Source organism: Miscanthus floridulus, chromosome 8 (genome assembly GCF_019320115.1).
Source record: "Miscanthus floridulus cultivar M001 chromosome 8, ASM1932011v1, whole genome shotgun sequence".
Classification (NCBI taxonomy): Eukaryota; Viridiplantae; Streptophyta; class Magnoliopsida; order Poales; family Poaceae; genus Miscanthus; species Miscanthus floridulus.
In genome coordinates this window covers 92,747,904-92,764,974 of record NC_089587.1, presented here as the reverse complement: position 1 = coordinate 92,764,974, position 17,071 = coordinate 92,747,904, and the positions used below count along the sequence as shown (strand labels likewise).

The following is a 17,071-nucleotide window of genomic DNA, read 5'->3' as shown; positions in this document are numbered from 1 at the left end:
ATCTTAGTGACATTGATGATGAAGTCATGGCTCTATTTGTGCGCAAGATGGGCAAATTCATGAAGAAGAAGGGCTATGGTGCAAGAAAGAGAAGAGATCACACAAAAAGCAAAGAGTATGTGAGAAGATGCTATAATTATAAGAGCCCCGATCATGTTGTAGCAAATTGTCCCTACAATAGTGATAATGATGAAGATGAGAAGAAGAAGCACAAGAAAGATAAGAATGAAAAGAAGGAGAAGAAGGAGAAGAGAATGACCTTCCAAAAGAAGAAGAAGGGTGGAGGTTATGTGGTCACATGGGATAGTGATGGCTCTTCGGATAGTGATAACTCTAGTGATGATGACAAGAAATCTATCAAGAGAGCACTAGCAAGCATCGCCATCAACAACAAGCCCTCCATCTTTGACACTCCATCGACATGCCTCATGGCAAAACCTACCAAGGTAAAATATAATGTGAGTGATGATGATGAATGTGAAAGTGATGCTTATAGGAGTGATGATGATGATGAGGAGGAGTACTCCAAGGAGGAGCTCATGGACATGTGTGAGCAAGTGCACACTTGCTTTGAGATGAAGAGAAAGGAGTACAAGGAATTGAACAAGAAAGTCAAATTTCTTGAGCCAATCCCTTGATGAGCTCAATGCCACTCATGAGAGGCTAATGGAAGCCCATGAGAAGCTTAGCAAAGCTCACTCTAAGCTTGAAAAGGCTCACTCCTCTCTCATTGAGCAAGTAAAAGTGGAGAAAGCCAAGAAGGAGCAAGTGATCATAACATGTGATGTGGGACTAACATGTGATCTTATTGATGAATCTTTTCATAAACCCATTATTGTTGCTCCTACTAACACTTCTTGTAGCACAACCATTACCACTCCACCTATGAATGATGCATCACTAATGGTGGAAAATGAAACCCTTAAGAAGGAGGTGAATGAGCTCACTCGTGCCTTAGGCAATGCCTATGGTGGAGATGCCCGCTTGCTAAAGTGCTTGGGTAGCCAAAGGTTTTCTCTCAACAAAGAGGGATTAGGCTATAACCCCAAGAAAGGCAAGGCGGCTTTTGTCACTCCCAAGCTAGCTTTGTGAAGGGCAATGGTCGGTTTTGCAATAGATGCCAGCAAGTTGGGCTTATAGAGCAAAATTGCAAGACTAACAAGAACAAGCTACCTAATGCATCCTCAATCAAATTTGATTCTTGTTACATGCTTTATAAGGGTTCCAATGGTGTAAAGGCTAGGTTCATTGGTACACTAATTGTGGGCCCAAAGAAGAAGGCTATTTGGGTACCAAAGACCTTGGTAACTAACCTACAAGGACCCAAGCAAGTTTGGGTACCTAAAAAGAATTGATCTTCTTTTGTAGGTAAATTATAAAGCCGGAGGAAGGCATTGGGTGCTTGATAGTGGGTGCACACAACACTATGACCGGTGATTCAAGAATGTTCAATTCAATCAATGAAAATAAGAGCAATGGGATTGATAGTATCACATTTGGTGACAATGGCAAAGGCAAGGTCAAAGGCTGGATTGCAATATCCAATGATTTGAGCATTTCCAATGTGCTACTAGTAGAGAGCTTGAACTTCAACTTATTGTCGGTAGCTCAATTGTGTGATCTTGGTTTCAAGTGCATATTTGGTGTGGATGATGTAGAGATCCATAAGTGTAGATGGCTCTAACTTGATATTCAAAGGATTTAGATATGAGAATCTATACTTAGTTGATTTCAATGCTAGAGAAGCTAAATTATCAACATGTTTGATCACTAAGTCTAGCATGGGTTGGTTATGGCATAGAAGGCTTGGTCATGTTGGAATGAAACAATTGAACAAATTGATTAAGCATGACTTAGTTAGAGGCTTGAAAGATGTCACATTTGAGAAGGATAAGCTATGTAGTGCATGTCAAGCCGAAAGCAAGTTGGTAATACACATCCTAAGAAGAGCATGATGAGCACATCCAAGGCATTTGAGTTGATGCACATGGACTTGTTTGGACCAACCACATACACTAGCATTGGTGGAAACAAATATGGATTTGTGATTGTGGATGATTTCACTAGATACACATGGGTGTTCTTTCTTCTTGACAAGAGTGATGTGTTTGCAACATTCAAATCTTTTGTCAAGGGCATTCACAATGAGTTTGAAACAACCATCAAGAAAGTTAGAAGTGACAATGGAAGTGAGTTCAAGAACACTAGAATTGATGAGTTATGTGATGAATTTGGAATTAGACATCAATTCTCGGCCAAGTTACTCCTCAATCAAATGGGCTAGTTGAAAGAAAGAATAGAACCTTGATTGATATGGCAAGATCAATGTTGAGTGAGTACAATGTGAGTCATTCATTTTGGGCCGAAGCAATCAACACGGCTTGCTATTATAGCAACTGACTCTATTGTCACCCCATGATGGAGAAGACACCTTATGAGCTTTTGAATGGAAGAAAGCCAAACATAGCATACTTTTGGGTATTTGGTTGTAAATGCTACATAATGAAAGAAAGGCACTAGATTAAGCAAGTTTGAAAAGAAATGTGATGAAGGTTTCTTGCTTGGTTACTCCACTACTAGCAAGGCTTATAGAGTTTGGAATTTAGCTAGTGGTACTCTTGAGGAGGTTAATGATGTGGAGTTTGATGAAACAAATGGCTCCTAAGAGGAAGATGAGAATCTAGATGATGTAAGAGGCACTTAATTGGTCAATGCAATGAAGAACATGGACATTGGTGAGTTAAGGCCTAGAGAGGTAATTGATATTGAAAATGACAAGAATCAAGTGCTCTCTAACTCAAATGTACAAGCTAGTGGTTCTCATGATCAAATCCAAGCAAGCACTAGTGATGGCAATGTGCAAGATCAACAAATGGCTAGTTCATCATCTCAACCAAGTATCAATCTAATGCAAGCAATCAAGTGCAAGTGCTACAACCAACCAATGTTGCAAGAGATCATCCATTGGACACTATCATTGGTGATATTTTAAGAGGTGTACAAACAAGATCAAGATTGGCTTCATTTTGTGAGCATTTCTCATTTGTGTCATCCATTGAACCTAAGAAGATAGATGAAGCTTTGAAGGATGTTGATTGGGTCAATGCTATGCATGAAGAGCTAAACAACTTCACAAGAAACCAAGTATGGGAGTTAGTTGAGAGGCCTAAGGATCATAATGTGATTGGAACCAAGTGGGTCTTTCGGAACAAGCAAGATCAAGATGGGATAGTAATAAGGAACAAAGCAAGATTAGTGGCTCAAGGTTACACTCAAGTTGAAGGTCTTGACTTTGGAGAAACATATGCCCCGGTTGCAAGATTGGAAGCAATTAGGATCTTGCTAGCTTATGCTTGTGCCCACAACATCAAGTTGTACCAAATGGATGTGAAAAGTGCATTTCTCAATGGGATACATCAATGAGCTTGTGTATGTTGAGCAACCTCCCGGTTTTGAAGATGAAAAGAAACCCAACCATGTTTACAAGTTGAGAAAGGCTTTGTATGGATTGAAGCAAGCACCTAGAGCATGGTATGAGAGATTGAGGGATTTCCTACTCTCTAAGGGATTCAAGATGGGAAAGGTTGACACCACTCTCTTCACCAAGAAGCTTGGAAATGACTTGTTTGTAATGCAAATCTATGTTGATGATATCATCTTTGGATCAACAAATCAAGAATTTTGTGAGGAGTTTGGCAAGATGATGGCAAGTGAGTTTGAGATGTCTATGATTGGAGAGCTTAGTTACTTCCTTGGTCTTCAAATCAAGCAAATGAAGAATGGCACATTTGTGAGTCAAGGCAAGTATATCAAGGACATGCTCAAGAAGTTTGAAATGGATGAGAGTAAAGCTATTAGTACACCAATAGGGACAAGTGGAAGCTTGGATAGTGATGCTAGTGGCAACATGGTGGATCAAAAGATGTATCGGTCTATGATTGGAAGTCTACTCTATGTGACCGCATCAAGGCCGGATGTGATGTTTAGTGTATGCATGTGTGCTAGATTTCAAGCCTCACCAAGAGAAAGTCATTTGAAGGCAACTAAGAGAATATTGAGGTACTTGAAGCATACACAACATGTTGGATTATGGTATCCCAAAGGAGCAAGATTTGAGTTGATTGGATATTCGGACTCCGATTATGCGGGATGCAAAGTTGAGAGAAAGAGCACATCGGGCACATGTCAACTATTGGAAGATCACTTGTGTCTTGGTCATCAAAGAAGCAAAATAGTGTAGCACTTTCAACCGCCGAAGCGGAGTACATTTCGGCCGGTAGTTGTTGTGCTCAATTACTTTGGATGAAGGCTACCTTGAGTGACTTTGGAATCAAGTTCAAGCAAGTGCCATTGCTATGTGACAATGAAAGTGCCGTAAAGCTCACCAACAACCCGAGTTCAACACTCAAGAACAAAGCATATTGATGTCCAGCCATCATTTCATAAGAGATCACCAACAAAAAGGGGACATTTGCATTGAGAGTGTGGGCACCGAAGATCAACTTGCCGATATATTCACCAAGCCACTTGATGAGAAGAGGTTTTGCAAGCTAAGGAATGAATTGAACATACTTGACTTCTCCAATATGTGTTGATGCACCCCCAATTATATGACATGCCTCTCCTTCGAGCAATCCAAGGTAAAAGTTGATTGGCATGGCATACATCCTTGCTAAGGACATGATTAGTGCATCTAGACATATTTCACATTTGAATAGGCTCATTCATGAAAATCAAATGAATTTGATGCTTGTATGGTACCACTATTGCTTGTATGTTTGAAATGATCTAGTGGTAGCATATGACATGTTTGTGGGCTTGTAAACCTAGTGTTTGATTTAGAAAATGAGCTATAAGTGTTTAACTCAACATGGTACAAGATAACCCTTATTTAGAGGTGTGAAGAAGCTTGTCCTTAGGATCAAACCGAGTTAAATATCTTTTGCAAGTAATCTAGATTGAACCAAATTGGGAAAATGATCCTCATTTCACATGATTTCACCCCAACATATCTATAATTTGAGGTCACCTTTTGTGCTAATTGTTTGACATTGATAATCCTACTCTATCTATACTTTAAGCCTTTGTGGTATTGATGACAAAGGGGGAGAAATAGTGTACAAAGATAGTGAAAAGACAACAAAGAAACAAAGGAAGGGGATCAATTAAAATTTTGAGCATACAAATAGGGGGAGCAAGCTCATGAACTTGTATGGTGAATTTGAATGTGCATTACATATGTTTGCTTGCATGGCATAAATTTTTAATTTCAATATCCATGCTTGTGTGGTGTATGCTAGTTGTAGGTTTGAATGTTGAAATGAAAAACTAGCATGCATAGGACTAAAGTAACTAGACCTATGTTCATTCTATGGAAACTAGACCCTTATTTGTAATATTGATCTCATGGGGTATTCTAGTTTTTGTGTATGTCTAGTTACTAATGGTGCTAAGGATGGTATATTGGTGCACTCCGATTGGTATCACGCTTCAAAGGTCCATCTCTTATACCTTAGCATCATTTGGTAGAAATTGTCTCCTATATTTCCTATCTAATCATATGTGCAAAGCTTCAATCCAAACTCTTAGCACATATGTAGGGGGAGCAATTGCTATCATATGGAGTTCATGAAACTTGTCCATATCCTTTACACATGGTAAATATGCTTGGGCAAGCAACATGGATTCAAATGAACTTTAATTCATATCTTTGTATAAGGGTTGTCATCAATTACCAAAAAGGGGGAGATTGAAAGCTCTAGTTTGGTTTTGGTTAATTGATGAAACCCTAAGTGCTAACCTAGTTTATCAAGATGATCATGAGATAGGTAGCACTACTCCAAGTGATGAAGCAATGACGGAGATCATGACATTGGTGATGATCAAATGCTTGAACTTGGAAAAGAAGAAAGAGAAAAACAAAAGGCTCAAGGCAAAGGTATAAAATGTAGGAGCCATTTTGTTTTAGTGATCAAGACACTTAGTGAGTGTGATCACATTTAGGATAGATAGCCATACTATTAAGAGGAGTGAAACTCGTATCGAAATGCGGTTATCAAAGTGCCACTAGATGCTCTAATTCATTGCATATGCATTTAGGATCTAGTGGAGTGCTAACACCCTTGAAAATATTTGTGAAAATATGCTAACACTTGTGCACAAGGTGATACACTTGGTGGGTGGCACACATGAGCAAGGGTGAAGAAGTTTGAAGTGAAATGGAGTTGGTCGCAAAGATGCTGGCGTCGGTCAACTGACCGGACGCTGGATCACCCAGCGACCGGACGCTGAAGGGCTAGCGTCCGGTCATGTTGTCAGATGACACAGTGACTAGGGTTAAGCACCGGACGCTGGTCTATGTCCGGTCAAGCATGACCAGACACGTCCGGTCGGCAAAAGACGGTTTTGGGAGCTTACTGGAATCGACTGGACACTGGGGTCTGAGCGTTCGGTCACTTGTGCTGGAGCGTCTAGTCAGTTAATAGCCGTTGAGATCTGGCAGCTCAAGTTTAACTCAGAATGACACGTGGCTTACATTGGGCGACCAAACGCTGGATCCAGCGTCCGGTCAACTGGACCGGAGCGTCCGGTCACCCCGATTAGTGCCCAGTGAAGGGGTACAATGGCTCTATTTCGTGGGGGCTTCTATTTAAGCCCCATGGCCGGCTCAAGCTCACTCTCTTGCACATTTTCATTGACATAGCAACCTTGTGAGCTTAGCCAAAGCCCTCCCACTCATCTCCATCATTGATTCATCATCTTTGTGAGATTGGGAGAGAATCCAAGTGCATTGCTTGAGTGATTGCATGTAGAGGCACTTGGTATTCGTGTTGCGCTGCGGATTTTGCTTGTTACTCTTGGTGGTTGCCACTACCTAGATGGCTCGGTGCAGCGGTGGAGGATCGGCATGAGTGGGTGATTGTTTGTGGCCGTCTCCGGTGATTGTGAGGGGAGTTGTACCTTCCCCGGCGGAGTGCCGAAAGGTAACTCTAGTAAATTGCTCGTGTCATTGAGTTACCTCACTTGTGGGTAGGTTCTTGCAGTGTCCAATCATGTGGACGAGGTTTATGAAACACCTCTTAGCCGCTGAACCATCAAGTATTGGTCGACACAATGGGGACTAGCGTGTTGGCAAGCACGTGAACCTCAGGAGAAAAAATCGGTTGTCTCTTGTCATTTGCATTCTCCCGGTGATTGGTTTGATCTTCATCTTGTGATTGGTTCATTCCTCTACACGGCGGTACAACCATCCTACTCACTCGTTTATATTCTTGCAAACTAGTTGTAGCAAGCCTTTTAGTGTAATTAGATTTGAGAGCTTGCTTTGCTATTTAAGTTTGCTTAGTGGAGCTCTTTAGAGTAGAAAGATTGAGAGCTCTTAGTGAGTAGTATCATAGCAAGTTGTGTGTCTAGCTATCATTGCAACTAGAATTGTTGGATAGGTGGCTTGCAACCCTCGTAGAGCTAGAGCAAGTTTGCATTACGCTATTTGTCTTACTAATCAAATTGCTCTAGTTGATTTGTAGAATTTGAAATAGGCTATTCACCCCCCTCTAGCCATATTAGGACCTTTCACACCTGCACAAAATAGTGCAATGGATGAGCTCGTCTCCCTCCCTCAACTCCACCTCTGTGGCCGACCACTTCTCAGAGCTTGAGTTCGTGTCCTGGGATGTCCCGGAGGAATGGATGGATGGCAACGACTGGTTCGATGAACCCTTGGATGGCGACAAGGGCTCACGCTCGGTGGGCAATGACCTGTCCAGATCTGGTGAACCACCGCCGGCGCCTGCGCCGAAGCGACATGGCCGAAACCTCGGGCCCTGGACCAATGGCCCCACTATCAGCCACATGGAGGCCGAGCGACAGCAGTAGGACAAGCTCAACCACCACTTCTACAAGCTTAGGGCCACCGTGCCCATGGTGTCCCAAATGGACAAGGCAAGCTGCGCAACCACGTTGAGCAGCTCGAGGCTGAGGCCAAGCAGGCCTCTGCCACTTCGGTCGCTGTCACAACCACGGCGGCGACGGCCACCCACTCGTTCGGCCTCGGCCTCCTCTAGGAGAAGCTGGGGCTAGAGGTGCGGATGGTCGTCGGGCTAGACGCGGTGGTGCTGCGCCTGACGATGACCGTGGTGCGCCACGCGCCGACGCACCTCACTACTACAGATATCATTTGTAGGGGCAGCTCAAGACCATTTGTAGGGGTGGTTTGGCCAGCCGCCCCCTACCAAACCGTCTCTACAAATCATGCGTTTGTAGGAGTGGTTCCCAGACCGCCCCTACAAATCGATTTGTAGAGGCGGTTGGTGTTATCAGCCGCCCCTACAAATCGATTTGTAGGGGCAGTTCAGTCTAGAACCACCCCTACAGTACATTTTCCCGCAAAAAAAATCAAATTTACAATTCAAATTCGACTAGAACCGCCCTATTTGTTTCTGCGTATTCCCGCGTTTGCGTTGTGAGTGAGCGATCAATGTTCCGAACCGCGTTCGCTCAACGTCCCACCGAACGTCCCGCGACCAACGTTCCGAACCACGTTCGCACAAGAGTATTATATAAACTACAAGCACAAGAGTATTATATAAACTACAATTACAAGTCCAATTCACAAGAATATATATAATCCATCATTAAATAGACATAATTCACAAGGTAAAACCAATGTCAAATTCCATACATATTGTTATCAATGGTCTAGAGCTAGCCTTTCAGTCTTATGAAGGTGTTGGTACTAAGGATTTCTACCTAAGTTAGACTCTCGGTCATGGTTGGTGCCTTTGATATGTACAATCTGGTCCAATATAAAGTTGCAAAGGTCGTTGACGAGCTCTAAGAGATGGTCATCCTTGTATGAGTCTCTTTTCATTTCTTTCTCTTCTTTCCACTACAAGAGAACAAGTTTTGGTTTAGTATTTTATACCATGTATGAAGTTTTTATACTACCGGTGAAGAGGTTCAAACTTACCCTTAAGGGGTGTCTCCTATAGGCACCGATGTTACTCATCATAGAACATACATAGTATCCACAATGTACACTCTCAGGTTTCTGCTTGGGGCATTGTGTGTTTTGCATATGGAAATGTTAAGTAATGCTTTTGACAGCCATGTAATGGAGTACTGAAGAAGTAAGTTATACTTACCGCACATAGTGTTTTTATAGCCAGCTTTTCCTTCCTTACTAGATCATGCCTTCTGTGATGTTTAGTGACATAGAACCTAAATGCACTGTTCGAATTATTTTAGCAAATACAACTTGTTAGTATCCAAAAGTGAACGTTACAAGTATGTATACAAACATATAAGCTAATGAGGATTGTTGATATGTATACGTCTTGAGAATCGATATGAAGTCTTTGTATGTCACCGGGTCCCTATCTATTGAATCAAAGACTCATGCCATGCTCCTCCCGACATCGACACCTATACAAATCCAGTGGTTGCTGCATGGATTTAATTATAGAACTAGATAAGCTCTTTTACATTGAATAAAATATATCGAACAAAGCTTTGAGTATAGAGTTGAACTTACTCAAAGTTGTATGGTAGCCATATAGTAGAGTGTTGTTGGAGAATTTTAAAAGCTAGGGCAATGTATGCCGAAACCTTAAGGGACTCTTCCCTTAGTTTCTTTATACGGATGTGCTCTTTCTCCTGAAAGGTCTTTCCAGCAGCTAGCTCTTTGTCATCCAGTTTCCACTATTTAGGGTAATTAAAATTTGTTTGTGCTATAGCTTGAGGGTCTATATACCTGGCTTTCACACTTGGCATTTGTTTTACAATGTGTACTTGTATTCTACAAATCACGGCGTGGGTTAGTTACAACAAAATTCAAAGATTACATTAATATCATATCGGGAGGACAAGGACTTACAGGCACCATGTGTGAATTAGATTCATCTCCATTGCTCCAAGGTGAAAGCATGTCTATATGTCATTGAAGTCAAGGTGAAAGCATGTCTGCATGTCATTAAAGTCAAAGACAATTTTCTCGGCTGGGCTTCCAAATGTGCCGGTGGGAAAACATGCTTGTACGAGGTCTATGCTCATTGGGAGAACACACAAGTACCAATCATGGAACCTTCTCATTCCATGTGGTAGGCGCTGGATGTCCCAGTTTGGTAGAAAGGGCTTGCCTCTTTCATATGTTTTCGGACAATCCTTTGACCATTTGATGGCATCAACATTTGGATACTACTTTGCTGTTTGGTGGAGTTTGCTAGTGACGGCCTCCTTAGAAGCCCGTGATGGGACTTTTTTAACTTGGTTCTCAGGCTTGAACTAGTCATGGGAATACCACTTGTGCACCGATGAGACATCTTTCATCAGAACATAAATTGGTCTTATGGTGATTGGATGCTTCTTTCGAAGTTCCCATTCAGGCACGTCCTCATCTTCTTGTGCATCACCTACGTAAGTGTACATAGTCTTACACACATACATAAATATATAGTGTCACACGCATGTATAAATATATAGTCTCACATGCATGCATAAATGAAGTCTTAGAAACACACACTTACACAAACACTCCACGTTCAACAACTAGCTAGCCCGCTGTAATGACTTTCGCCTTGACACCTTTTCATTCCCATGGCAATATGTCTTTGGGTAGGTTCTTTTCCACAACACTGATCTTCTTAGGAAAGTCTATGAATAACAACATCTCATTGTAGTTATTGTAAGCTTCAACATCGTCCTACCATCAACTCTGATAATGTGTTGTTTCTCGGAGGCAACCACGTGCTTTGTCTTCTTCTTCGGGGGGAGGTTACTTTGTGGGTCAGACATATAGAAAACTTGTGCGACACGTGAAGCGAGCACCCAAGGGTCATTTTGGTAGCCTAGATTCTCAAGGTCCAGGACTCTCAATCCGATCTCGTTCAGTTGGTGTTGTTTGATCCAGTGGCATCGAAACAGGGCCACCATTATATCCCTTCCATAGTCAAGTTCCCATATCTCTTTAATGATGCCAAAGTATTGGATCTTCTGCCCCAATCCATCGAGAGCCTCTATTCGAACGCCGCTGTTTTGGTTCACATATTTACTATCCTTTACGTCGGTATAGTACGTATACCCATTGATGTCATAAGCATTCCAAGATGTAACTTGTCTCGATGGACCCTCCACCAACCTACTGATGGTAATAGAGTCTATGGTTTTTCCAGGTAGTATATTTTGGTCCTTCAACCATGTAGTTAGTCGTTGCTTATGCTGTTTCATGACCCAATCATCGGAACAACCATTTCTCTTCTCTATAATGATAGCCAAGTGTTCATCAATGTACGATTGCATCAGTTGTGTACTCTACAAGACACTGTAATGCGCCTAACTCACCTCTTTGTCATCATGGTCGATGAACACTTTTCTACCACTGGTGCCCTTTCTAGTCAGCCTACCCTTGTGACAAGAATCGGGTTTACCAATCCCTTTCTATACTTTTAGGTACTCTTGACAGCCCTCGATGACTTCTTCAGTACTGTAACCCTCTATCATGGAGCCCTCTGGGTATGCTCGATTATGCATGTATCGACTTAGAACCGACATGAACCGCTCATAGGACCACATTTCATACAAGTAGCAAGGGCCCAGCGCCTGTATCTAATGAACCATGTGAATCATAAGATATGGCATTATATCAAAAAAAAGCAGGAGGTAAACACATCTCTAGTTGGTTTTATGTCTCCACCATAAATTCATATAGGTCACTCAGCTCTTGCTTGCCAATCGTCTTCTGTGAGATCTTTGAAAAGAAGTAGCACATGCGGGTGATTGCCATTTTTAAGAACTCTGGCTTTATAGCCCTGATTGCAATAGGTAGAAACACTGTCAGCATCATATGACAATCATGAGCCTTGCAGTGTATTATTGACAAGTCCTTCATCGACACTAGCTTCTTCACATTTACTGAAAACCCAATCGGGACTTTAACCCCTCTCAGGAAAGTGCATATAGCTCTCTTCTCGTCTGGTGTTAGGTTGAAGCACGCCACTGGCAGAGTGTATTTTCCATTAGCCTCAGGTACCAAGTGAAGTTGTGGCATCACATTTAGCTGCACCATGTCTTTCCGTACTTTCAGACCATCCTTTGACTTGCTTGTGTCCATCAAGGTAGCAATGAGACTCTCAAAGACATTCTTCTGCATGTGCATAGCATCAATAGCATGGGGGACCTCCAAGTCTGGCCAATAAGGCTGATACTGAAAGAAGATTGATTATTTCTTGAAAGGTACGCCTTCGATAGGAGGTGTGCTTCTATCTCTGTTCGTCCCATCTAGATTCTTCTTTCCATAGATGACACCTTTTTTCACCATTCTGTACACGTGTTCTCCGTTATGACGTCTCTTCGGAGGGGGTTCAATCTCTGGAGTGTTGTTATAAGATCTAAAGAACAATTTGCTATGGTACTTATGACTTATCTTTAAGAAGTATCGGTTCCTTAGGTAAACTATCTTCTTGGATGCATCCAGGTACACCCATATAGTACCATCCAAGCAAACCAAGCATCCCATCTTTCCTTTGATCTGTCCAGACAAAGCAAACAGCATGGGGTAATCATTGGTAGTAACAAATATTATTGCTCTACATATGAAGTTCTCCTTTCGGAACGCATCGTACATAGGCTCCCCATGCCTCCATAGTCTCTCCATTTCTTGCATCAAAGGCTCAAGGAATACGTCTATATCAATGCCTAGTTGTTTAGGGCCAGAAATAAGAATAGTGAGGAGAATGTACTTTCTCTTCTAACACAACCATGTTGGGATGTTGTACATGGTCAAGATCACTAGCCAAGTGCTATGGTCGCTCATCTTCTCATTGAAGGGATTCATTCCATCGGTGCTCAAGCCAAATCGTACATTCCTTGGGTCATCGCTGAATTATTTGTGCTTCTCATCGAACCTTTGCCACTGACTACAATCGACCGGGTGTGCAATCTTATCATCATCCACCTTGCGTTCATCATCCCACCATGTCATGAGTGCGGCTTCTTTAGGGTTTAGAAAGATATGTCTCAAGCGGTCGGTCACTGGCATGTACCATATTACCAAGGCAGGAATTCTTCTCTGCTTTGCATCATTGCCTAATGGAGTGTCCTCTGGGGGCTGAGATTCTTGTACCACCTTTTTTGTACCCTTCTTATTCCTTTTTTTCTCCATGGAGGCTTCGTCCCCACCGTAAAGGTCATTGTTCTTGTACTGGCTGGCCCCACACCGGAGACATTTATCCAATGACTTGAACGTTTTGGCACAAAAAAGTATACAGTGGTTGGGGCATGCATGGATTTTTTCAACCCCCATTGTCAATGGACTTATGACCTTCTTCGCTTGGAATGTGTTGGCGGGAACTGAGTTTGGTTGTGGCAGCACCCATGACAGAAGACGCAATAGATCATTGAAACTACCGTCTGATCAGCCATACTTAGCCTTCAGGATGAGTAGCTCAAGCACAAAACTTAGCAATGTTCAATGTGTTAGACAACCCTTTTCAACACCATACACAGTCTCGTTCGATTCTTTTGTCACTCTTTCCAAATTTTCTAGACCTTTCGGCTATTTTATAAAATCTCTAGTCCAAGGGCTCAAATCATGTCCTCCAAATCATCTTCATCCCCGACACGTGCTCTACTATCATTATTGGCACCACATTCGTCGTTACCATCCCAACAACCAGCATCACTATCTTGTTCATTGCCAAACTCGGAATCCATTCGTGCATCAAGCTCTGCTGAATATTGGGACAGGGATTCTAGGGTTTCGTCGTCGTATTCCTCCTCATCCTCGTCGTTAGCAATAACTGTTTCACCATGATGAATCCACACTGTGTAGTCCTCAATAAATCCTCGCATAATCAAATGTGATCTGATGATAGTCACATATGTCCATGCCATACGGTTCTTGCAATCTTTATAGGGACAAATAATTATATCCTTATTCTCTGTCAATGTCGTTGCATACTTCTTTGCGGCTTCAATAAATTTATCCACCTCTTCGTAGAAACTTACCTTGAACCTTAACGAACCATATATCCAAAAGTTTATGTACTCCATCTTTTACAACAATAACAAAACAAACATTAAAGGACTACTTATTCAGATATATATAAAAATAAATTAAATTAATAATTACTTGGGAATAATTGTATATACTTTAGATATATATGAATATAAATCAAATATAATTACATGAAGCATACAAACACACCATGGTAGAGGAAAATTAATTAATGGCCCCTTTATCCATAAATAATTAAAATACATATTTGTTGATTACAATAAACAATTTCAAAGACAACAATTAGCAACAATTATATTTTACCCAATATCTTTCTTGCAAACCCTAGTCCAATTTCATCAAACACAAATTTACAAAAACGAAATTAATAAAAAAAACCAAACTCTAGATCTAGATCTATATGCATATGAAACATCCATAAAATTAACTAATTGTTCACTAAAATTAAGAAACATGGACCAAATAAGGGTATGATCTTGTTCCCCTACCTAATTTACCCTAGTACTTTCAAAACTTGGGTCTAACTTGCTTCATAAGTAGCTCAAGCACCATAGAAGAGAGAGAAAAATGAAACTCTAATTACTCACTAACCAACCATTAAAACTTTAAAAAAATATGGAATAACATTTTCTTACCTTCTACAACCTCTCCACCAAAGGATTTGAGATCAAAACCTTCTCCCTTAGTAGAGAAATTTTTGGGAGGTGCCCAAGGCCTCCCCACATTTCTTTCACGGGTTGGAGTGAGTGACCCGAGGAGGAAGAAGGTGCTATAGTTTTTTTATATGTGGGTCATTTATAGGGGCGGCTGGTGATTGAGCCACCCCTATAAATAGCAGGTATTTATACGTAGGGTATTTATAGGGGTGGTTCAATCACCAGCCGTCCCTACAAATAGCAACACCGGGGGCGGCTGGTGAGTGAGCCACCCCTACAAATCAGACCCATTTGTAGGGGCGGCTCGTATCACCGGCCACTCTTACTGTTCTATTTGTAGGGGTGGCTGATCTCTGAGCTCCAGAACACATCACTGTAGGGGTGGCTCTATCACCCGCCACCCCTAAAAAAATTTCTATTGCTGCAAACTATTTTTGACGTAGTGCCTCATGCTTGTGTTGCGCTCGCTGGATCTGTAGGTGCAGCACGCGTGCATGTGCAGGGTGGGCGGCATGACCGTGCAGGACGCCGTCGTCGACGTGCCCGCCGGGCTGCGCGACAAGCGCTGCCTCCGCACCGCGTTGCTCCACAGGCTACATCAGAGCGGCTAGCTAGCTAGCTAGCCTCGTGACCTTGTCGCCGGCCGGCCGGAAAGGTTTGAGCTAATCTACTCTGTCTCCATCTCCGCCAAATCAGACTATCACTCCTCGTGTTTCGTGACTGGCTTGCTTGGACGCCATTCTTGTAATCTTGGAGACTCTTGTATCTTTCCAAATTCACAAGAAATATAGATTTTAGGGGAAAACATCCACCAACGGCTTATTCAATTAGATATCCAAATATATATATTCTTTATTTTGGATTTCTCGCTATCTAAAGATGTAGAGTGAGGATGGCTTTCTCAACCGCGCACAACATAAAAAAAAGTTGCTGAGACTATAAAGATATAGAAAATAATTTTTTCTTGAATGACTCTTCAAATGATGATTTAAAAAATTGATTTTATAAAGGCTCTTGAGATGCTCTCAGGCGTCAAATCAAGCTGGCTGCTTGGTTATCTTTAGGCCTGGACGAAAAACTCATAACTCGCTAGCTGGCTCGACTCGCTCGTTAGTGGCTCGGCTCATTTGAATTTTTAAACAAGTTGAGCCAGCACTTTAGCTCGATTAATTAACAAGCCAGCTCGATTCAGCTCGTGAGCCGCTCGTGAGACAAAACAAGCCATGATAAATCAGATGAGAGCAACTTGAATCAGCCCATATATGTCATGGCTCATTCCAATATGATAAAAGCCTAGCCCATAACTCCCACGTTCCCACCCCTAGGTGAAAGATCCTAAAATGGCTAGAGGAGGGGTGAATAGCCTATTTAAAAATCTACAAATCAACTAGAGCAATTTGATTAGTATGACAAATAGCGAAATGCAAACTTGCTCTAGCTCTACAAGGGTTGCAAGCCACCTATCCAACAATTCTAGTTGCAATGATTACTAGTCACACAACTTGCAATGTTACTACTCACTAAGAGCTCTCAAACTTGCTACTCTAAAGAGCTCCACTAGATGAACTTAAAATAACAAAGCAAGCTCTCAATTCTAATTACACTAAAGAGCTTGCCACAACTAGTTTATAAGAATATAAATGAGTGAGTAGGGTGATTATACCACCGTGTAGAGGAGTGAACCAATCACAAGATGAATACTAAATCAATCACCGGGAGAATACCAAAGGGCAAGAGACAACCAATTTTTCTCTCGAGGTTCACATGCTTGCCGACACGCTAGTCCCCGTTGTGTCGACCAACACTTGGTGGTTCGGCGGCTAAGAGGTGTTGCACGAACCTCGTCCGCACAATTAGACACCGCAAGAATCTACCCACAAGTGAGGTAACTCAATGACACGAGCAATCCACTAGAGTTACCTTTTGGCTCTCCGCCGGGGAAGGCACAAGACCCCTCACAATCACAACGATCGGAGCCAGAGACAATCACCAACCTCCGCTCAACGATCCTCGCTGCTCCAAGCCATCTAGGTGGCGGCAACCACCAAGAGTAACAAGTGAATCCCATAGCAAAACACGAATGCCAAGTGCCACTAGATGCAATCACTCAAGCAATGCACTTGGATTCTCTCCCAATCTCACAATGATGATAAAACAATGATGGAGATGAGTGGGAGGGCTTTGGCTAAGCTCATAAGGTTGCTATATCAATGCAAATGGCCAAGAGAGTGAGCTTGAGCCAACCATGGGGCTTAAATAGAAGCCCCCACGAAATAGAGCCATTGGGCTACTCACTGCACTGAACACGGGCCGACCGGACGCTCCGGTCAGATTGACCAAACGCTGGACCCCAGCGTCCGATCGCACGATACACGCCACGTGTCCCCTCTCTTCAAATACTGAG

At 42.2% G+C, this 17,071-nt stretch overlaps 1 pseudogene; it reads left to right on the top strand.

Annotated features, from left to right (window-relative positions):
* The first annotated feature begins 7,599 nt into the window (after nt 1-7,599).
* LOC136469590 (transcription factor bHLH14-like) lies at nt 7,600-15,278 on the top strand (annotated as a pseudogene).
* Nucleotides 15,279-17,071: the final 1,793 nt, after the last annotated feature.